The sequence below is a fragment of the Ambystoma mexicanum genome, chromosome 1p (genome assembly GCF_040938575.1).
Source record: "Ambystoma mexicanum isolate Mex_15411 chromosome 1p, UKY_AmexF1_1, whole genome shotgun sequence".
NCBI classification, from domain to species: Eukaryota; Metazoa; Chordata; class Amphibia; order Caudata; family Ambystomatidae; genus Ambystoma; species Ambystoma mexicanum.
The window spans coordinates 1,232,768,149-1,232,791,554 of NC_090921.1; positions in this window are offsets into that span (position 1 = coordinate 1,232,768,149).

A 23,406-nucleotide genomic window follows, 5' to 3' on the forward strand; every position below is an offset into this window, starting at 1 on the left:
CACCAAAACCAAATATGCCTGTATGCAGATTTTTCTATGAGTCTCGCCCCCCGTTTAGATGTAATTGGCTGATAACTCACAATGACAGCTTTTATATTTGCATTCAGCCGATGAGTGTTCATTTAGCTATAACCTTTCTATCTATGTGTGGTAATAGCTGTATTCGTTTTTTGGAACCTTGCCACTAGGTATAGGATGCTTTGAGCTCTTGTCTTTACTACGTAATACTTTGAATAACTCCTCTTTTTATTTATTTTCACATACACTCATTTAAAATGCAAATAATACATCAATCTTATTATCAACAGAATTCATTACCACATCATACGGAATGACAAAACATTCTTTAACAACCTCACAAATTCATACAGGATTTTCAAATTCTTTCCAAATAAAATGTGCAACAGCAGACATTACCAATGACTTCCCAGAATATATTCTACTCCAAAATTGATCTGTGCACATTGATTATACGTAACTAACAAATGTGTGGTAACCAATGGCATAGCTTCCCTGTAATCTCTGACAACCAGTCAATGCATGTCTAAAAGTCTCAACTGACATGAGACACGGTCTACATGTCCGATTTACATATGGGATTTATTTCCAGGCTCCTATATTTTCATAGGTTTCAAGGAGATTAAACATGAGCATCATAATAAATCTTCTTACCACAGCACATTTTAAAATCAATCTAATTTAAAAAAAAATACATACACTTCATCAATAAAAATAGAAATAGAAAGTAGTTTCTGTTTGAAGAAAGGTTTAATTAATTTCTCTCACCACATTAATACTGGCTGTTCCATTATGCACCTTTGCCAGTGGACACCCTTGTTGCATAATGGTTGACCATTATTGGACAGTTTAAACTTATCCTTCATAGACTCTTCTCACTCCCAGATATGCTAAAATCAGGTTTAAGGCTTTAAATTATGTGCATGTCAAAGGTGAGTAGCTTAAATAGATCACAGTTCTCCTCCCAAGTCTCATGCAACTAGTGTAGGGAGGTCACTCTCGCCTGCGGGTCCTCCTCGCCCATGAGGTGCTGGTGCCTTTCAAAGTGCACTGCATGTTGGATGCCACATTCCATATATCTATGATGATATCATTGGACCGCTCTGTTTGGTGCTAAAGAGCCACCTAGAAGCCACAACTAACAATGTTGCTGAATCGCTAACTATAAAACAGAATAAATTAGGATTATACAACTCCACATAGGAGCCATAAATATGTAGAGGTTCCACGGCGGCCCATCGTTTGTTGGCTGTTTGTGGGCTGTTGATTATCTGTCAGGAAAGGCTAGGAGGAGGAGGAACCCCAGACTATATGCAGTGTTTGTCGACTTCCGGGCAGCCTTTGATACCGTCCATCGAGAGATTCGGCTGCCCGGAGGATCTATTGAATTGGATCCGGAAGTTGCATTTAGGGACCAGTGTCCAACTTAAGCTGGATGGTGGGGGTACCATCACTGCCCCAATTGCTACCCGGTGTGGGGTTAAGCAGTGGTGTGTTTTGGCCGCTCTGCTTTTCAATGTATTCCTCTCAGATCTGGTGGATGCTTTGAGGACTGTGCCAAATCATCCTCCTTGTATTGGCCAGACTCATATCATTTCCCCCCTGACAACATTGTGATCCTAGACCATACCTACGTGGATGTTTCGAGATCCCAGGTTATGTTGGCAAAGTACACCCGTGCGAATGAGCCACTGATTAGCCAGAGTAACACGAAGGTGATGGATTTTAGTGGCAAGATAATCACCCATCCCTCATTCTATCTCCAGGGCCTTAAACTTGAGTACGTGGATAGGTATACATGCCTCGGAGTCACGATAGACACCAGGAGCATGCATATGTCTCTAATAGCTGAGTGACGAAGCACAGTGGCTTCAATTGATTGATCAATTTGCTAAGCAGTCGGCTGGATACTCTCTCGAAAGTATAATCTGACTATATAGGCAGTGTTATTGCCCAGAAATATTGTATGGCTTGGAAGCCATTACCACCTGTAATTGGAAGTGGCTAAGTATTTTGGAAGGTACATTCTGGCCCATAATTCTTGCACTGCCACCATGTGTTCTTATTGAAATTCTGCTCCTGGAATTTGGGCTGTCTTCATTAACTGTTTAATATGGTGGGCTGGTTCCCTCTGAAGAACTTAGACATAACAACAATGATTGGTGCATGAAAGAAGAAAGTCATTACATGAGACTGGAATCTAAATTATTCAGATCTTAAAAGGCAGAAGAACTACACCGACACTGGGGAATTCCAGCATAAATATATGTCCCTGCAAAAGTACTTGTTTGTCTGTCTTTGTGCAAAATTGTCTCATTTTCTACTGCTCTTTTGGATTAGACACCTGCCAGTTCTTAGCATTATTGCCTCAAGATACGATGTCCCATCCAATAGGACATACTGCCGGATATGCAAATTGAGGCACATTCTAGAAACTCCAAAGCATGTTATGACTGAATGTCCTTAAATGGGTGCGACCTACATGACTAAGTATGGTAATAAATCTGTAAAAGGAGATTATTTGTGGCAATATTGTCTTAATTCTAATAGTAGACCCGTACATCTTGCGCTTTACAGAGTGTGGTTGAAAGTCAGTCTGAAATTGGGAGGGATTACCTAGAATATGTGAACATGTATTTTTTCTCTTTTTTCTCTTTTATTGTTTGCCATATTGTAGAAGATATCTAATCATTGTTATATATAGATTTATTATGTCTGTGTTTATTCTTAGAATTGATATATTTATCTTTTTTCTATTTTAGTTACAAGTGTAGAATTGATAATTAATAATGGTTGGTGTAAAGTTCTATGTGAACTGAATCACAATAATCAAAAGGCCACCCTTGTGCCAAAGATATGTACGCTCACTCGGTTGCCCAAAGGTGCCACCTATGACAGTAAACTATGTATTCTAAGGAAACAACGTGAATTTTCCTGTTTCTGCTTTGCCATTACTCTTGCTACACACTGCATAGTCATATTAATCTTAAGTTCCTAAATCAAACAGGAATGGGTATGATCTCACATTTGATAAGGTATATTCTGAGAACTGAGGAAAGGGAATAACACTCTGTTACGTTATTTGTCTTTTATAATGCTCACATCACCCCCATAGAGTGGCCCCACTCAAGATGGCATTTAAATGTGGTCTGTGTGGTGAAAAGGAAAGGGAGAACAATGAGAACAGAAAAGCTTAAGAGTGGGAAAACTAAGGAGTCAAAACCATACAGACTTCACTCAAAACAAGTAGGGAAATTAAAACATAAGGGCGAATCATAGTGATTGTTTATGAATGTATAGTTGTGAGTGTTTTGATGGACGAGAAGAAAAAGTAATCAAAAGCAGGGATGAGAGCTTCCTGTGTTGGCATTCAGAACCTTCCTGGAGGCAAATACTAGTGAGATGGAGGTATTACATGAATTCATGTTGTTGGCGTGGGCCGCCCAAGAAGTGTACTCAGACGTTCCAAGGTGTTGTGGGGGTTACTAACCAGATAATCATAGTAGCTGCACTCATGCTGATGGCCAGATGGGGTTTGGGTAAAGCTGAGCCTGCTGACACAGGTCTCAGAGCCTGGAATTACCTGAGTGCAAGATGTGTGCTGGGGGACAGAAACAGAGAGTTTGACAAAAACAATCTCCCCCATCCCGAGGTATACCAGATTGGCCTTGGGAGAAGAAGAACGAGCGTGTGTTGCCTTTGAATGCAGTGAATTGGCATGTAAGTCATTGGCATTCAGTAGGAAAGAATTAAGTTAGAAGTAACATTGTAAAATAAAGCATGACAGTCTTGCTGGTTAAAAGGAGACATCTACAATAAACATTCTAAGAGAGCAATTGTCCATCATGAGGCCATATGCAGGATCTGTCTGGCACCTTAAGCACAGACGTTGAGGTCTTCCCGCAGCGCCTGTGAGTGTTCAAGTAAGGCCAAAAGCTGAAGGATAGCACGAACACCCTTTCTGAAACTAACGACCAGGTTATGTAGACAGAAAAGCTGGGAGAAACCACAGGCACTCTTAAATGAAAGTGGCATTTGGTCAATGGCTCCACTGGGAGAAAAGCTTTGGACTGAGATACCTGGAAGTTGCTCAGGCCAGCTAGGAGCTGTATGTGTCAAATGAGAAATTATATCGTGCCTCCTATTGCAATGAATGTATGTATATTGGCCTACGCCAAGCTGCTTATAAATCACTTGCGAAGAAATCCGTGTTGCAAGGTCCTGACCTTAAATCAATGTAAGCCGCCATTTTAGGCCAATCCACCATTTTAGGTTTGCTTTGTAAAGTCACCCTGTGAGTTAAAAGGGTGGACAATGTCATTCCGAAATACAACATGGCCGTCTTGACCTCTGTGTGTAATTAATATGTAACTTGCCTGCAGGTCACTTGTTGAGGTCATGAACTGAGAACTTGTCCTTCGTTGACCTGTGTGTAAAGGATTACTCGTGCAATAAAACGAATCCACGAGCATATGTTAAGAACAATGTATTGAAATACTGAACTAAGAACAGGTGTTTAACTACATTGTATTCATGTTTGAGAAGACCTTTATGGGAAATCCCAAAACACACAGTTGCCGTGTAGGCTTGTTGACGTATGTATTAAAGGCAAACTAGTTACATGTGGATATGCGAACTCGGCATGAACCCTAGATCAGTAATGTATTAGAGGAATATTAACCCGAAGTAGGGTTGGACATCGTGTTCACAAATAGTATAAAAGAGCAATGAATTCTAATGTACAGCGTCTCTCACTGAATACACCGAACCACGCTGGAGTTCGCTGTGTTGCACTGAGGGCCGATAGCTATCTGATTTTGCTTTGTTCTTGTAACTGATTCAGTATAAATTAAAGATCTTCGTATGTTCCTTTGTAACCCGTGTTCGGTGTATTTCCTTTTGGGGTACTCAGCCTCGATATTTTGATTTTGTTTTCATATATGGAGATGCAAATGGTAGTGTGGGAAGTGATATTCCTCTTCACCTGAGGTTAGACTCTTCTGGGAGTCAATCTGCATAATCCAACCTTGTCTCCCCTTCTAAACCAGGGCTGCATTTACGTCATCCTGTTATAAGAGGGAATCTGGGTATTATTAGGCTCAGAAGGATTGCAGAGTCTTCTTTTGCAGGTCTAGATTGGGTTCAATATCTAATTATTTGGTGGTGCATAGAGCACTATATTTCACCTTCCCGCTGCTTCACAGCCTTTGTCAGCCTGGTATGAAGTGAAGTCTATTACTAATATGACATAAAACATGAGATAATGTGGCATTATGATGTATCATAACATGCTTGTATAACAAAGACACTGTTATGTCCAACAAAAAAGTGAAAGTGTTAAGCAAATATACATTCAGATGAAACAAAAAATTGCAAAACTCTCTCAAAAAACAAAAAATGAACTTGATAACAAAGTCAACATTTGGAATTAAGACTTAAAATAACACTTAATGATGGAAAGAAGTGAAGGTCGAACCGGAGTGTGCGTGTGCAGTAATACCGCCATCAAAGCAGACATAAGGTGTTCATTAAAACTAAAATATTAAACAAAAGGTATAAAACTTTAGTGTTCTTAATGTTTGACTGCAAGTCGGCAAAAACAAATGTCCTCCAAAGTAGACACCCAGACTCGGGTACTCACCCACAGCAGTATAACTGGGGAATTCAGTGACACCTAGGCAGATAAATCCTTTCAAAACCCACACAAGATTACATTAAAACCTGCATAAGACCACGTTCAATTGACAGCAAGCCTAACCCCAGAATAGGCCTTTTTCAAGCAGCACAGAGAAGTGCATTTTAGTTAATCCAGTAAAAATATTAACACGTACCTTCAAGGGATTTGCAGAGGCAGCCAGCACGGGCATGCAGCCTTCTGTGTTTGAGAGTGATTCGGTTGAGTGACCAGTTGTGGCTGTGCGTTTTCGCTGTTCAAAATCAGTGCATGAGGAAAATGAAGCATTGTCGATATTTGATGTTGTCCTTAAAGGCTAAGTACAAATATTTGGTCAGGGAGATGGAACCCCAGTGAGAACTGAAATTGGGGACTGAGTTCAGCAGCTGATAGTCATCAGTATTTAGGGTGGCATGCACATGGAGGCAGTCAGAGAACTGGAAAACACAACAATTCACCATTCACAAATCCAAATATGTTGCAGAATACTTCACGGTTTGCCTTGTGGCAAAATTGTAAACTTTTGGGATTTTTCGATTTAAATTTGTGAAAGAATAACCTTTTTCCAGATGTTCATGTCTTCAATCTAGCAATTCCTTTAATGGCTTCTGTTTAACAGTAGTATCCACAAAACTCATTAAGACTTATAGACTGAGAGAAGGGGCACTATCGCTGGATAAATACCTGTCCGAATTATGAGATGACACCAAGGGCTAAAATGTTGGCAAATGTCATTATTCCAAGTGATAATGCCCTGTCCTGAAGTCAATTACACTATTAGCACATAGAGTTGTGCAACCAGCTAGGAAAGTGATTTTATTGTGCGGAAACAAATTAGTGCACAACAATAGTAACATCAAATGTTAATTTAATGAATGTGGAATTAGTAACATTACACTTTTCACATATTGTATTCTATTGCTGTTAGTTAATTTGGGAAATTGTTGCACAAGTGAAAGCATTTGTTTGTGTGCTGTTTGTCAGACTGCTGTATTAATCAGAATGTTTGGAATGAGATCTATGTCACAGATTAGCACGGGGTGGGGGGGGGTGTCCACACAGTCAGGAGGACAGGAAAGTGGGCATAATCCATCAGGGTCAGACTGCATTCTCTCTACAATCTGAGTGCCTCCCTGGGTGCTCACAGTTTTCTGCTTCTTTAGTCCATCCCCCTAAGCCCCATCACCCCTTTTGCTCTCCCCCAACCCACTACAATGGCCCATGGTGCCTTGCACACCATTGGTATCCCCCCAACCTTTCTTCCACCCTCACGCCCTTCCCCTCTGACTTTTTCTCTCTGGCCTCTAACATGCGCTCCAAGTTCAAGGCTGCCATGGAAATTGAAAAGTGACTAAATGCCTGATTCATGGAATTATTTGCGTGAAAAATGAAGATTTGTGCGCCTTTCTGCCTGAAAATCCCTGTTTGAAGAATGGGGATTTTCAGGCAGAAAGGCGCGCAAATCTGCGTTTTTCACGCAAACAATTCCATGAATCAAGTCTCTTGAATGTTTTCCATGGTGGTCATCTTGATTTGCATTTCATTCAGGGAAATTGGATGAAAGCAACATTTGCAGCCCCGATTTCCCTTAATAAAATCCAATTAGTATATTAGTATCTAAACCCTGCAATGTGGGCTGGAAAGGGCCAGTAACGAGACCCTCACTGACATTGGGGATGCTTGGCTCTGGCCTTTCAACCCGTGCGTGTAGCAGGGGAGTTGCTAGATCTAGAAAAGACCCGGGGCTACGCTGATGTCGGAACTGTTGGGACTGGGGGCTAGCTAGTCTTTTGGCTGTAGCTCCTAGATTCTATCCAGGGCTACAACCAAAAGATCAGGGGCTATAGCCCCTTTAGCCCCCCCCCTAGCAACGCCCCTGCCGTGTAGCATGGTTTATTGCTATATTATAGACTGCATTCTGTTTGGCAGATAAAAGGTGTAGAGTGGAATCCATTACTAATATGCATTTTGAAATTGAAGTGATGTGCTCCGTTTTGACAAATAAAAGGAGACTTTGCTTGCATTGCAATGTTACACATTAAACTGAGGCACCCGACTCTTGTCAGAGGATGCTCACATTTCTGCTTCATAAATTCAGGGTGACCCTTTTGGTGTGTGACCAACCCTGATTTGCATATGGTATTTCCCCTTCTGTAATGGCTTGGCAGGATGAAGTACAATGGTCTAGAAGGTTGCCCAGAGCAATGCCAGAGGTTAGGATTAATTTCAAACCTTCCAGCCATCACCTCTTTTGTTTTGCTTAAGTCACCATGAGTGGGACGGGTATGCCCAGACGTGGGCCCCAAGCATGCTGGTTTAGAGACCCATGCTACTCCTCAGTGAGACTGAAACATGTCTGGGGATGTTTGTGGTCTTGTGCAGAGGGGATGTGACCTAGAAGTTCAGGCTGGACTTCCCCTTTTGAGGTGGGACAAAGTCTGATTTTCATATGCACTTCCCCCTTCTGTAATGGCTTGGCAGGCTGAAGAACTATGGTCTGGAAGGTTTCCCAGAACAATACCAGAGGTTAGGATTAATTCCAAACCGTCCAGTCATTACCTCTTTTGTTTTTCATAAATTCTGGTATCCAAGTCTCATAAACCGGATGGCCTTAGCATAGCAATCAAAAAAGTGATGGGTGGAGGGTTTTGAATTAATCTAAACCACTGGCATTGCTCTGGGCAGCCTTCCACACCACTGTTTATTAGCGCATCTGCACCATTGCAAAAGGGGTTCAGCCATATGCAAATCAGTCCGGTTCAGCGATCAATGGTAGCAGCCCAGCCCAAACTGCAAGGCCAGGTCCCCTCTGCACAAAAACACAAGCAACCCTACACATGTGTCAGCCTTGTTGGGCCTCCTCAGTGAGGTGCAACTTGGTTCCCAATGGCGCAGTGAGCAAGGGACCCACGTCTGGGCATTCACTCTCTCACATAGTGAGACAAACTACAACCAAAAAAGTTATGGGGGGAAGATTTTGAATGATTCTAAACCACTGGAATCGCTCTGGGCAACCTTCTACACCACTGTTTTTTAGCCCAGCTGCTGCATTGCAAAAGGGGTTCAGCCATATGCAAAGCAGTCTGGTAATGCCACCAATGGTAGAAGCCCAGCCGGAACTGCTAGGCCAGGTCCCCTCTGCACAGAAATACAAGCAACCCCAGACAGGTTTCAGCCTTGTTGGGCCTTCTCAGCAATAAAACCTCATCCGGTGCAAGGGCCTTAAAGATGAGCACCCGTTCGGTCACTACTCAATCCGGCCCACCAGATCGAATGTAATTTCTATTGGTACGCCAGTATTTGAATCCAAAAATACAGGTTGTTAATAGCAATCTAGCTTGTGGTGTCCCATTCATTCAAACAAAAACCTTACCTAAAATAGCCGCCATGGAGATGGAAGGCTTATTCCATTTCCTTGGTGGCTCAGGAGGTGGGAACGGCAACGGCCGTTGCTCTGCCATCCCAGAGGAAGCAGGTAAATGTGGAGGAAAGTGGGAAAGAGCAAAGACTGAAGGAGAGGTGGGGGGAAGATGATAGATGGGCACTAGCAGCTCTGGCCATGCTGGGAACGCAAGCTTGGATTGTGGGAATGAGTACACAATCTGAGCAAGCTGAGCAGCTGTGGTGCCTGCCCAGGGTGCTAATGTCCGATTTGCAGAGCAAAATGTACGTAAAACATGAGGAATGTCATGGCTCTCACAAGCCACAAGGCATTTATAGTGCAACTAATTAACAGAAGAACTTGCAAACTCTATAATTAAAATTAAATTGATATGTAGATGTAGAAGGTGCTATCCTAGACCTAAAATACCCCTTATGAAGTTAATTCCAAGCTGTAGAACATAATTGGGAGGCGCACGTACATCGTAATTAAAGAAAATATTCTTGCCAAAGGTATATACTAATTTCTGTGCCTTTCCATACCACATCACAGAAATATGTCAAAAAATGTAAATTGTCTTCAAATGGAATACCAGATATTCCCATGTCCCTCAGAAAGCTTCATGCTCAGGAATGTTACCCTGGGATGCAGGGAAGTATGCCTTCTTAGTGCAAACCACTCCATCATTTACTAACACTAATGAAGAAAGTGCTATCTCTTACTAACTGACCCATGCATGCAATGCTCATCTCTGTGCCTTGATTTCTGTCTTCCGGCTTAACTTTGAGAACACACTCTCATAAATCTTCCCTTCAAGGACATCTTCCATTGTGACAAATTGACTTCTGCCCTATTTACGTATTTTGCTGGACCAACGTGATCTTAATTGTGTTCAAAGATCGTTTTGCTTCCCTGGATTGACCTGCACTGCGAGCTGGAAAGGGGCTTTTGCAGGTGCGCGAGCGCTGCTGTGAGGAGGCGGGGCTTGCGCTCGCCACGTGATCTATCACGTGACTTGTTCCACCTTTAAAGCGCAGTGCCATCCGCCTGAGCGACGCGTATTTTTCTGGACCAACGTGATCTTAATTGTGTTCAACAATCGTTTTGCTTCCCTGGATTGACCTGCACTGCGAGCTGTGAAGGGGCTCTTGCAGGTGCGCGAGCGCTGCTGTGAGGAGGTGGGGCTTGCGGTCGCCATGTGATCTATCATGTGACTTTTTCCACCTTTAAAGCGCAGTGCCATCCACCCTTGCAGCGTTAAGCCCATCGGGGTCAAGGCCACTGGCTGTTGTGCAGCTGTTTGGCGCTGTAGGAGCTAACTCTCAAGTCAGCAGAACATAGGAGGCGACCTGATCCTCGTAAGTACTGTTTGCTGAGAGTCCTTGATTCGGCATCATAGTGTCACCAGACGCATTTGCAAAGACAGTAACTGAGAACCTGTTCTTAAACTGAAATTCTTTGCTATCCGTAACATTTCTACTGGTGACCTTGTTGTGCTTACAAATAACGAGCGGCGGGAGACTGCGGGGCTAGTCCCTTTGATCCCAGTCGCATAATTTTTTTTTTTCCCTAATACACTGCTCAAACTTGTATAACTAGAGTGGTTAGCACAAAATATTTGCTGAGAATCAAGAGGTTTTTTTTTCTTTTTTTTGGGTGGAATCATGACATCGAAAGGCATCTACCATCTGACAACAGCGATGCTTATGAACATTCGGCAGCAAATAATGTCAGAGTCTCAGCAAATACATGAAGATCAACCAGCAGTCAAGGCGGCTGCTAATACTTGCTCAACCCCAACCCTGCGAACACCCCGATCTAAAACCAAAATGAGCAACAAGAAAAAAGGGGTACCTCCAGATAACATAGACATTCGTAAATATGGATTTGGTATCATTGGTGAGAGCGTGTCGGCCACTTAAAACCTCACAACAGTTTCTCCACCGTCGTCTACTAATGGCCCCGGTAACGCAAACTCCAATGCAGGATCGTGTAGACATGCTCCCCAATCCTCCATGGTCAGAACACAGGTTGAAGTAGTCCCTAAACCTGATGGTATTAACAGCTCTCTTACAGATAGCATGATCCTACGTAACACACTCTCTGGATCGCCGTCTCATGCATTCCTTAATATACCTAATCCTAGCCAAGAGGCTGTGATTGAATTGGACTCAACAAATTCCTGTTTCTCGGCCGGAGTGGAGGACTCTAATCTTTCACAATCCCCTGACATGTTTCGGCAATCTGGCTGCAACATCTCAGACATAGATGTATCTTACATTGCTCCTAAACCTCGTAGAGCAAATGAAGAAACACAAATCTCGACAAAAATCTCTGACCCTTCAAAAACCTTGCAATTGACTCTAGAAGTAATGAATATTGCATTAATGGCACTTGCTAAATTATTTGAATCTGTTGACAGTACTCTCAAAGATCTAACAAAAAATGTCAACATTATGAGACAACTAATTATGTCTACAGCCTTTAATCACCTCAGGATAGTCTTAACGAGAAACCTGACAATGTAATCAAATTGTCCAAAGATTGTTCCCAAACTCTAGCTGAGAAACAAAAGGATCCTTTGAAAAACATTAAAGCTTATGCTGATGTTGACACACAAACAATCAAAATCACTGATTGTCAAAGTGCAGTAATTGTATCGGATTCTATTGCATGTGAAAGAACTATGCCCACGGTTCAACCTGTGGCCATAAAAACATATGTGCCTTTTGTTAAAGGAATAATCATGGAAAAACTTGCAGCATCAGTTTCATCATCTCCTTCACATGACACACAACATTTGAGTCACTCTAAAAAACCGACGAGTGACCCTCATGACCTGAAGTCTATATACCCGGTTTTTGATGTAAGAGCTACCAACATACCAATCCCAATGGAAACAATTCGTAAGAAAGCTCAATAAAAAAAAAAACGAAAAATGTGAAGACTGCAAAACTAATTGCAACCTCTGCAACAAAACAGTTTATCAACAACAAATAGCAGAGCTCTGGCTGCATCCAATAATATAACAAAAAAAATGCAGCACTGGTGAATTTGAAGAAAACTAAGTATCTTGAGTCTAGTGAATCCCCTAGAGTAATTGTTGACCACCCCCCACTAGATGAATTGATCAAATTAGCATCAAGCCAGCAGACACCCCAATCAACTCTCTTTGAGAATTACTCTCCCTCCCTCCAAACAGTTCATGCTGGTAATATTTCAAAAGAACATATTGAGCCTTGCAAGAATTCCGCAGATGCTAGAACAGCACTAAGGCATGAAATTGATTTGTATTTAGAACAGCGCAAATTTGGACCCCCTTCTATGCCCATTATAACAAATGGGCCTGCAAAATGTACCTCTGTATCCTCAATGCCAGTCACGTCGTTAGTGATCTCTAATGAGAAGAAGAGTCTTCCATCTAAAAAATTATCATTTGTAGAATCAGAGCATCTGTCGTCAGAGAGCGCCCCTCCCAAGAATGCTAACCATGACAACTACTCACAATGTGATCTTCAAGAAATAAGAGACTCTATTGCTCGTTTGTGGCAGATGAATGCGAGACAAGTTCTACCGTCTCAAGCTGGCACATTTACAGAAATTAAAACACAAAGCCCTCAAATCATGGATAGACAGGACTCTGTCAATACGCCTCTGACTTTTCAAAAGCGTTCTTTACTTCTTATTAAAAAGATAAGTCCCAAGACAGAAACGAGATACTCTATGCTGCTCTCATGTCGAGCTGAAATTACTCCTGTGTATATCATGAATCGTCAGAGTATCTTAAAAATCTTTTCTGACACCTTTGAGCTGCAGGAAATTTGTTCTGATGATCTAGATCAAATTGAATTCTCTAATCAAAATAATCTGGGTTTAGCTCGAATATGGACTCGTTCCGTAATAATACATAATATTATCTGCGCCGCAAGGGATGCCCTGTTCAACCTGGGATTCTTGATCTCATTTAATCTTGATAGGAAAAGTCCTCTAAAGTCTTGTCTTAAGACTAATCAGAATCCTGTCTCTAACACTGCCAGACAAAATGCTCCTGAGCACAAAGAATATAGTCACATCACTAGAGTGTAACTACAACCTGGGAATGTCAAAGTGACTCTATCAGTAATCAGTTGGAACACCCAAGGCTTTAGCCATCTTATTAACAACCGTCAGAGTATCTTGGGAGATTATGATCTCATCTTTCTCCAAGAAACCTGGTTGTCCAGCCCTCCGGTTTGGAATAATTTTGATATTCATCTGGAACCTGCAATATGAGCAGCCAAGGGCAGACCAATGCCAGGCTTGTTAACCACCACTAATATCACAACTATCATGCATTTGCACACTCTGCCTGCTGTTAATTCTTTCATACAATGTTCTTATTTTTCTGTTAACTCCATTAAAATAGCATGTATCACCATATATTGGAACCCTGTGGGCATTTCAACTCACCTGTTTCTCAAACATTTGACAACTTCTATGGAGCATATCATCCTGGAAAATGGCATTAATTATGTCATCATTGCAGGTGATTTGAACATACATCTTGTAAATAAGAATCTATCTAGAAAGCAGGACCGAGGAAAATTGTGTGACATTTTTGCCAAAGCATGGAATTTGGTGATGTTGAATGGAACAAGCATGGCTGACTCTCCCCCCAATCCAACTTGGTCCAGATGCAACCAAAGCGCAATCATTGACTACATCTTTGTTACTAGAAATCTATTTGATCACATTTCAGAATTTGCAGTGATAATATCTGAATATAGCGATCATAGACCGCTAACTTTCAAACTGACCATGTCATCCTCCCCTTGTCCACAGAGACAATGGTTGCAAGGCTCAGTGAAAACAAATTACTCCTTGAACCGATTAAAATGGTCAGAAAAATCACTTGTTAAATACAGAAATCATCTAAAAAGCTTTGATCAAACAGGTATGAGTCTCATAGTTGCAGACAATGTAGCACCTTATGACCTTATGCAGCTGTATGCTACATGTCAGAATTCCAAACCAAGAATCCATCCACATGCCAATAACATTGTTCGTCTTAGAAAAATATTGTTCAGGAAGCAGAAGTTCGTACTGTACCATTGGCTTTCAGAGATGCAGCCTTAAAATCTATTAAAACAGCGTATAGAAATTGGATGAAGGAATATAGAATACTCGCTCAACAAAAAGATTCCGAGAGCATGCTAATGCATATTAGTAACCCGGCGAGAGACAATCAGAAGGCAAGAGCCATTCTGATTGGCTCTCGCCAGGTCCCTACCCGGCCGGGAATCCCTTCATCGGGATTCCACGGCCTTTGTTCCTGGCGGGGGGCGTGGCAGCCCCTCAGCTAATGAGGAGACTCGAAGCGGGGCCATCCCCGCTCCGAGCCTCCCCGCGGCTGAGAGGCTGCCTTCGCCCCCCGCCGGGGACTCGGGTAAGGAGGATTTTTTTTTCTAAATCCCCTACCTCCCCCCCCCACTTACCTTCTTGTTCCTGCGTCCCCGGCGGGGGACGAGGAAAGCCTACAGCCGTGTGGAGACTCGGAGCGGGGCCATCCCCGCTCCGCGCCTCCACACGGCTGGAGGCTTCCCTCGTCCCCCGCCGGGGACGCAGTTTACGTTTTTTTTTTTACCCCTGGTCCGGATGTGCTTTCGAATGGAACATTGAAAAACAATGTTGATCTATGGGCTTCAATCTTGTATACCTTATTTAATTGATCATATGTAATCAAGAGCTGCCTAAATCCTTGACCCACTCAATCATCGTGCCGATCTACAAAAAAGGAGATCGACAAAACCCTTTGAGCTATCGGCCCATTGCACTTTTAGATGTGCCAGGGAACATTTTTTGTAGATTGGTTCTTCGTGATTTGAATACTTGGTCTCTGGCATCTCATCGTAGAGATCCTTTTCAAACGGGTTTTGTTTCTGGTTTGGGCACATCAATCAACTTAACTCTACTTAACACCATCAAATCATCATTCATTATACGGAAACAACCCATATATATGGCCTTCGTGGATTTCCGCATGGCATTTGATTCAGTTGACCGAAATCTCCTTGTGAAAAAGCTGTTAAAATATAAATGTCCAGATTCATTGATAAAGATGGTGAGCCTTTTGCACACAAACACATCTATACAAATAAAACTAAATACAGAAGGCCTCTTATCTAACATCATTGCCACCGCTAGAGGCCTGAAGCAAGGCTGTATCCTTGCTTCGACACTGTTCAATCTTTTTCTCTTGGACATTGCAGACGATCTGGCCTCAGCCCCATCAGACTCACCTAAGACAGAAAATCAAACTATATCTTGGCTGCTATACGTGGATGATTTGGTCCTAATATCACAAACTCCAGCAGTTTTAAAGACTCTTCTTGATGTACTTGATCGCTATGTATGCTCAAACAATTTAACGGTCAATGAAGACAAAACCCAAATAATGATACTGAATAAACCAAAATCTTTCTTCTCAAATAAGCACCAGTGGTCAATAACTGGTCATAACTTACAGATAGTTTCAGAATACAAATATCTGGGGATGATGTTTAATAATCTGAAATCGGACAAATCGGTTGAAATAGCTATTCTAACAAAACTTACCATGTTAACATCTCAAGCAAAAATAATCTTGGCTAAATACTGTACGTTTACATGGACCCTGATTATGTCCTTTTATCAACAAAAGGTTCTACCTGTGATCACATATGGCATGGAATCTGTGCTACCTAGAACCCAGTTATTCTGGAATCAAATAGAGGCAAAATTTTGGAAATCCATACTCAATTTACCAAAAAGCACTCTGACCATGTTATTAAGATTTGAACTTGGGCTTCTATCCATACACTCTCAAGTTACTTGGAAAATGTGCACATTGTTTAGAAAATGTTTGTTGGGTGTCTCTACCCAAAATAGTTTAGCCATTTTAGCAAATCACCTCTTGACCTCAAACCAGATATTTCCATCTAACTGGCGAAATCATGTGATGAATGCTCTTATCAATGCAGCAATCTCAATTGAGCTATTACTCACAAATCGATCTAGAGCTAAGATCAAATTATATCAGCTTGATTGGATATCCACTCAAGAGAAATGCATGAAGTTAAAAGATTTTGATAGAAACCTCTTCGGTCATAAGAGATTCCGCACAATGGCTGATTATCTCATGAAATGTCCATCTTCTGCCTTAAGACAGAACATTCTGAGATTTCGGCTGAATTTATGGCCGGTAAATGAGATTCAGAAGAGGTATAGTGAAAAAAGATCTAATGTATTGTCGATTTTGTAAGGATGTATCCTACACAGAAACTCTTTGCCATATTTTTACACAATGTGAGGCATTTGTGGCAAACCGCTCGAAATTGGCCAAATGCATGAAGTATAAGCTCAATACAAGATCTGCTAATGAAATTTGGGCTGAAATCTTCAGCACAAAAAAGATTTCAGTTATAATAGCAACCATTAAGATGCTTCATTATGCATTTCCGTATGAACGAAAAAGCAATATAACTGTCAAGTGGAAATGAAAATGTAATTATGTCGCTGTTACCCGATGATTTTTGCAAAAGATAACGTCCTTTTTAAACTCCTCATTCAGACCTAAGTCTACTTATCATGTTTTTAGATATAAAGAATGTGAAAAGATTGATTGTATTATAATGATGATGATTTGTTCTTTTTAATATTTGTAAAGTTGATTTTCAACTAAACCAAATAAAAAAAATAAATTAAAAAAAAGACTTCTGCCCTGCAGTAGTACAAGGATGTGTAGAGGCTACAATGCCCACTCAGCCCTCACACTGATACAAACCAGGAGCCAACACAATCATAAAGGTAAAACAAGCACAATCAAGAGATATACCTCCTTCACCTTTTGTGTTAATGTGAGTTGAGGAAGGCTATATTAAGAGGAGTGTTAATGTGATGTAGTAGCAACCCAAACAACAAGTATAATGGTCCAAAATAAAGGAATGTTCAATTGTTTCTATCAAAATATATACTTTAATTAGATACACCATGTACAATGATAACTACCTAGAAAACACTGTAAAACCCCACCCTTGTAGAAGAAACACAGAATATGCACAGAGAATGGATGCCTCAAATGCAGCAATGTTATTGAAACAGGTTATTTAGGGGGTAATTCATAGAATTCAGCGCACAAGTGGCACACGCGGCTGGCGCACAGTGTGCGCGTGCGAATCCCTGCGCCAGCCGCATGTGCCAAAATCCATTTCCGCGCACAGCGTATTCATGGATTCCAGCCAATAAAACCAGCCGTGGTGCACAGTGGCGCAGCGACCCTGCAGCAGCGCCAGTTAAGCCCCAAGAACGCCTCTCGCTCAGTGAAAAGCCATCAACATACCCAATCCAGCGCAAAGGGCTGCGCTAACCCTGTACCAGCACAGCAAGCGGGCTACGTGTATCACTGGGGTGCGCGGGAAGTACCTCATGCGATTGGCCCCGTGCGAGCAGGGTACGCTTATTTCAGGGGGTGCGTGGGAAGTTCTACACGTGATTTCATCATGGTACGTGTATTTCAGGGGTGCGCGGGAATTTCCACACGCGATTGGGCCCGTGCGAGCAGGGTACGCGTATCTCAGGGGTGAGCGGGAAGTTCCACACGCGATTCCATCAGGGTACGTGTATTTCGGGGTGCGCGTGAAGTTCCACACGCGATATCAGCAGGGTACGTGTATTTCAGGGTGCAGGGGAAGATACACACGCGATTTCCGCAGAGTACGTGTATTTCAGGGGTGCGCGTAAAGTTCCACACGCGATATCAGCAGGGTACGTGTATTTCAGGGTGCAGGGGAATTTACACACGCGATTCCAGCAGGGTACGTGTATTTCAGGGGTGTGCGGGAATTTCCACACGCGATTGGGCCCGTGCTAGCAGGGTACGCGTATCTCAGGGGTGCGCGGGAAGTTCCACACGCGATTCCATCTGGGTACGTGTATTTCGGGGTGCGGGGGAAGTTTCACACGCAAAATCAGCAGGGTACGTGTATTCCAGGGGTGCGTGGGAAGTTCCACACGCGATTCCATCAGGGTACGTGTATTTCAGGGTGCAGGGGAAGTTACACACGTGAAATCAGCAGGGTACGTGTATTCCAGGGGTGCGCGGGAAGTTCCACACGCGATTCCATCAGGGTACGTGTATTTCAGGGTGCAGGGGAAGTTACACACACGATTTCAGAAGGGTACGCGTATTTCAGGGGTGCACGGGAAGTCACACACGCGATCTCATCAGGGTACGTGTATTTCGGGGTGCGCGTGAAGTTCCACACGCGATATCAGCAGGGTACTTGTATTTGAGGGTGCAGGGGAAGTTACACACGTTTCTTCCGCAGGGTACGTGTTTTTCAGGGGTGCGCGTGAAGTTCCACATGCGATATCAGCAGGGTACGTGTATTTCAGGGTGCAGGGGAAGTTAGACACGTGACTTCCGCAGGGTACGTGTTTTTCAGGGGTGCGCGTGAAGTTCCACACGCGATATCAGCAGGGTACGTGTATTTCAGGGTGCAGGGGAAGTTACACACGCGAAATCAGCAACGTACGTGTATTCCAGGGGTGCGTGGGAAGTTCCACACGCGATTCCATCAGGGTACGTGTATTTCGGGGTGCGGGGGAAGTTCGACACGTGATTCCATCAGGGTACGTGTATTACAGGGGTGCGCGGGGAGCACCACACGTGAATTGCACGTGTGGGCCCTCCCAGGTGTTCCCTCTACACCCTCCACGGCCCCTGCAGGTGGCTCACACCACAGGGGCCTACCCTGCACATGTCCTGCAGGCACCCCATCCACCATGACCATGCCCCCCAGCAAACCCACATGTCAACTTGCACTAATGTCCACCAACGCATGTCCCCCTGCACCCCCAGCCACCAGGGGCACCCTCCACAGGCCCCCACCCATGTCTCCCACCACCCCCACCCCCAGCCACCAGGGGCAGCCTCCACCAGGCCCCCACCCATGTCTCCCACCACCCCCACCCCCCAGCAGTGCAGGGGCACCCACCACCAGGCCCCCACCCATGTCTCCCACCACCCCCACCCCCAGCCACCAGGGGCAGCCTCCACCAGGCCCCCACCCATGTCTCCCACCCCCCCACCCCCCAGCAGTGCAGGGGCACCCACCACCAGGCCCCCACCCATGTCTCCCACCACCCCCACCCCCCAGCCACCAGGGGCAGCCTCCACCAGGCCCCCACCCATGTCTCCCACCACCCCCACCCCCCAGCAGTGCAGGGGCACCCACCAACAGGCCCCCACCCATGTCTCCCACCACCCCCACCCCCCAGCCACCAGGGGCAGCCTCCACCAGGCCCCCACCCATGTCTACCACCACCCCCACCCCCCAGCCACCAGGGGCAGGCTCCAACAGGCCCCCACCCATGTCTCCCACCACCCCCACCCCCCAGCAGTGCAGGGGCACCCACCACCAGGCCCCCACCCATGTCTCCCACCACCCCCACCCCCCAGCCACCAGGGGCAGGCTCCAACAGGCCCCCACCCATGTCTCCCACCACCCCCACCCCCCAGCCACCAGGGGCAGGCTCCAACCGGCCCCCACCCATGTCTCCCACCACCCCCACCCCCCAGCAGTGAAGGGACACCCACCACCAGGCCCCCACCCATGTCTCCCACCACCCCCACCCCCCAGCCACCAGGGGCAGCCTCCACCAGGCCCCCACCCATGTCTACCAGCACCCCCACCCCCCAGCACTGTGGGGCACCTGCCAGCAGGCCCCCACCCATGTGCAACTCATGTACCCCTGCACCCCCACCCCCCAGCACTGTGGGGCACCTGCCAGCAGGCCCCCACCCATGTCCAACTCATGTTCCCCACCACCCCCACCCCCCAGCACTGTGGGGCACCTGCCAGCAGGCCCCCACCCATGTCCAACTCATGTTCCCCACCACCCCTACCCCCCAGCACTGTGGGGCATCTGCCAGCCAGCCCCCACCCATGTCCAACTCATGTTCCCCACCACCCCCATTCCCCAGCCGCCAGGGGCAGCCTCCACCAGGCACCCACTCATGTCCAACTCATGTTCCCCACCACCCCCATCCCCCAGCCACCAGGGGCAGCCTCCACCAGGCCCCCACCCATGTCTCACACCACCCCCACGCCCCAGCCACCAGGGGCAGCCTCCACCAGGCCCCCACCCATGTCTCCCACCGCCCCCACCCCCCAGCAGTGCAGGGGCACCCACCACCAGGCTCCCACCCATGTCTCCCACCACCCCCACCCCCAAGCCACCAGGGGCAGGCTCCACCAGGCCCCCACCCATGCCTCCCACCACCCCCACCCCCCAGCAGTGCAGGGGCACCCACCGCCAGGCCCCCACCCATGTCTCCCACCACCCCCACCCCCCAGCCACCAGGGGCAGCCTCCACCAGGCCCCCACCCATGTCTCCCAGCACCCCCACCCCCCAGCACTGTGGGGCACCTGCCAGCAGGCCCCCACCCATGTCTAACTCATGTTCCCCACCACCCCCACCCCCCAGCACTGTGGGGCACCTGCCAGCAGGCCCCCACTCATGTCCAACTCATGTACCCCTGCAACCCCACCCCCAGCACTGTGGGGCACCTGCCAGCAGGCCCCCACCCATGTCCAACTCATGTTCCCCACCACCCCCACCTCCCAGCACTGTGGGGCACCTGCCAGCAGGCCCCCAACCATGTCCAACTCATGTTCCCCACCACCCCCATCCCCCAGCCACCAGGGGCAGCCTCCACCAGGCCCCCACTCATGTCCAACTCATGTTCCCCACCTCCCCCATCCCCCAGCCACCAGGGGCAGCCTCCACCAGGCCCCCACCCATGTCTCACACCACCCCCACGCCCCAGCCACCAAGGGCAGCCTCCACCAGGCCCCCATCCATGTCTCCCACCACCCCCACCCCCCAGCAGTGCAGGGGCACCCACCACCAGGCCCCCACCCATGTCTCCCACCACCCCCACTCCCCAGCAGTGCAGGGGCACCCACCACCAGGCCCCCACCCATGTCTCCCACCACCCCCACCCCCCAGCCACCAGGGGCAGGCTCCACCAGGCCCCCACCCATGTCTCCCACCACCCCCACCCCCCAGCAGTGCAGGGGCACCCACCACCAGGCCCCCACCCATTTCTCCCGCCACCCCCACCCCCCAGCCACCAGGGGCAGCCTCCACCAGGCCACCACCCATGTCTCCCAGCACCCCCACCCCCCAGCACTGTGGGGCACCTGCCAGCAGGCCCCCACCCATGTGCAACTCATGTACCCCACCACCCCCATCCCCCAGCCACCAGGGGCAGCCTCCACCAGGCCCCCACTCATGTCCAACTCATGTACCCCTGCACCCCCACCCCCCAGCACTGTGGGGCACCTGCCAGCAGGCCCCCACCCATGTCTTCCACCACCCCCACCCCCCAGCAGTGCAGGGGCACCCTCCACCAGGCCCTCGCCCATGTCCCATCCATGCCCCCCTGACCTGGGTCCCACCAATCCCCAATCATGTCCGTAATGGCCATCCTCCCCTGCCACAAGGCCCAACCAACTATCACATCCACCCACATATCAAAGGCAATTACATGTTACACACCCAATGTAAATAATGCAAATGAACAGCTGTCTGTCACACACAATGGCTGCAAGTGAATGTTAAAACACCCAACATGACATGCATGAAAGCAATGAGATGATACGACACATTGAAGGATGAAAATATAAATGTATTTAAAATCAACTTGAATGGAAATGAAATGAGAAAAACCACAAAGCAAAACAACCAAAAGAAGATGAATGTCCATGAAAAAAATCAAAAACACACAGCACAATCAAAATAAATGGTGTCCAAAGTCACAGTCAGAAAAGAAATCGAAGGGTAAATGATAAACAAAAACCATTGCTGCATGGCGATGAAAAAACTCCATAAAAAAGAAAAATCCATTGAAGAACTATTTACAAGATAATCCCGGGTCCATGAGCCCAACCAAATGAAACCTAACTATGACAACTAACTAAAAACTGAACTACATACAAAAACGTGGCGCATTGTCCAATCGCAACCAAATAAAAAAAAATAAAGGAAACCTAACACTAACTATATAACTATATACAAAGGCGGCGGGCAAGTCCAGTGGCTCACTCCGTGGTGTTCTGGGCAAGGGCATCATCGAACTCCTGTTCGATGTCCCGGAGGCGGTCCTGTTCCATGGCCCCGAGGGTCCGAAGGGACGACGCCGTCTCCTCCTCCAACCCCCTGCGGATTGCCTCGAGGCACTCGGCCCGCCTCAGGGCCTTCCGCATGGAGTTCTCCGCCCTGACCATTGTGAGCCGCGCCTCTTCCGCCCGCCGCCGCTCCGCACCTATCTGCTGGCCCAACCGCTGCCACACAGAAGACACACCCTGTCCTGGGTCCACCTGCCCTCCGGCCGATGCCTGCCCCTCCGATGTTGAAGGCCCCGAGCCTTCACGGCTCCCACCACGTTGCTGCTGCTGCTGCTGTGCCTCTGCCCGTGCACTGCCTCCTGCTGCCTGCACATCCTCCGCCGGCTGGGGTGCAGTTGTTGATGTGGCCACCCCTGCTGGACGTCCGACTCCCGACTGTGGCAGGGATGCTTCCTCCACCAGCCTGGCCGCACCGTCAGAGGCAGCTCCACAGGGCACCCAGGTGACTGATGGGTGGGAAGATGGCACAGAGGACGACTGGCGCGTAGGGGGTCCAGTTGAGGAGGGGGTCGGAGCAAGCCCCATCAGACGGATGAATCCGGCCTGGGTGACCTGTCCCAGCAGGCTGACGTGGTCAACGAGTCATTCGAGATGACGTGCAGTCTCTTCATGAAAAGACTGCAGGTCACCTCGCATGCCCCGTTAACGCAACGCCACACCAGCCAGGACAGGCTCAACCCGGACCTGGATAGCCACGTCCGCAGGCAGAGGAAGGCCAGTTGACGTGAGCTCATCCCCTGCCTGAAAACGGGTCTGGACGTAGGCATCCCTGCTGGTGCAAGATGATGCAGGGACAGGATCGGGGACAGGATTGCACACAGGCACCTCCGCGGCGGCCTGTGCTGCCTCTTGTCCCTGGTCCTGCACTGCACCACTGGCACCAGTGGGATCCCCACCTCCAGACCCCGTCTCTGGTGCTTGCACAGCCTCCTCCTCCACCAAACCCCCCACCAACCTGGATGACTCCGTGCCATCTTCCCCTGTTGGGCCCTGTGGGGTCCCAGCTGCCCCTTCTGCTGCCGAGGAGTCCAACTCCAACCTCCGCCTCTTTGACCTCCCCCCGGCAGCTGCGGCCTGGGACGCGGCACCGGACTCCTCACTCCCCGACGAGATGACAAGC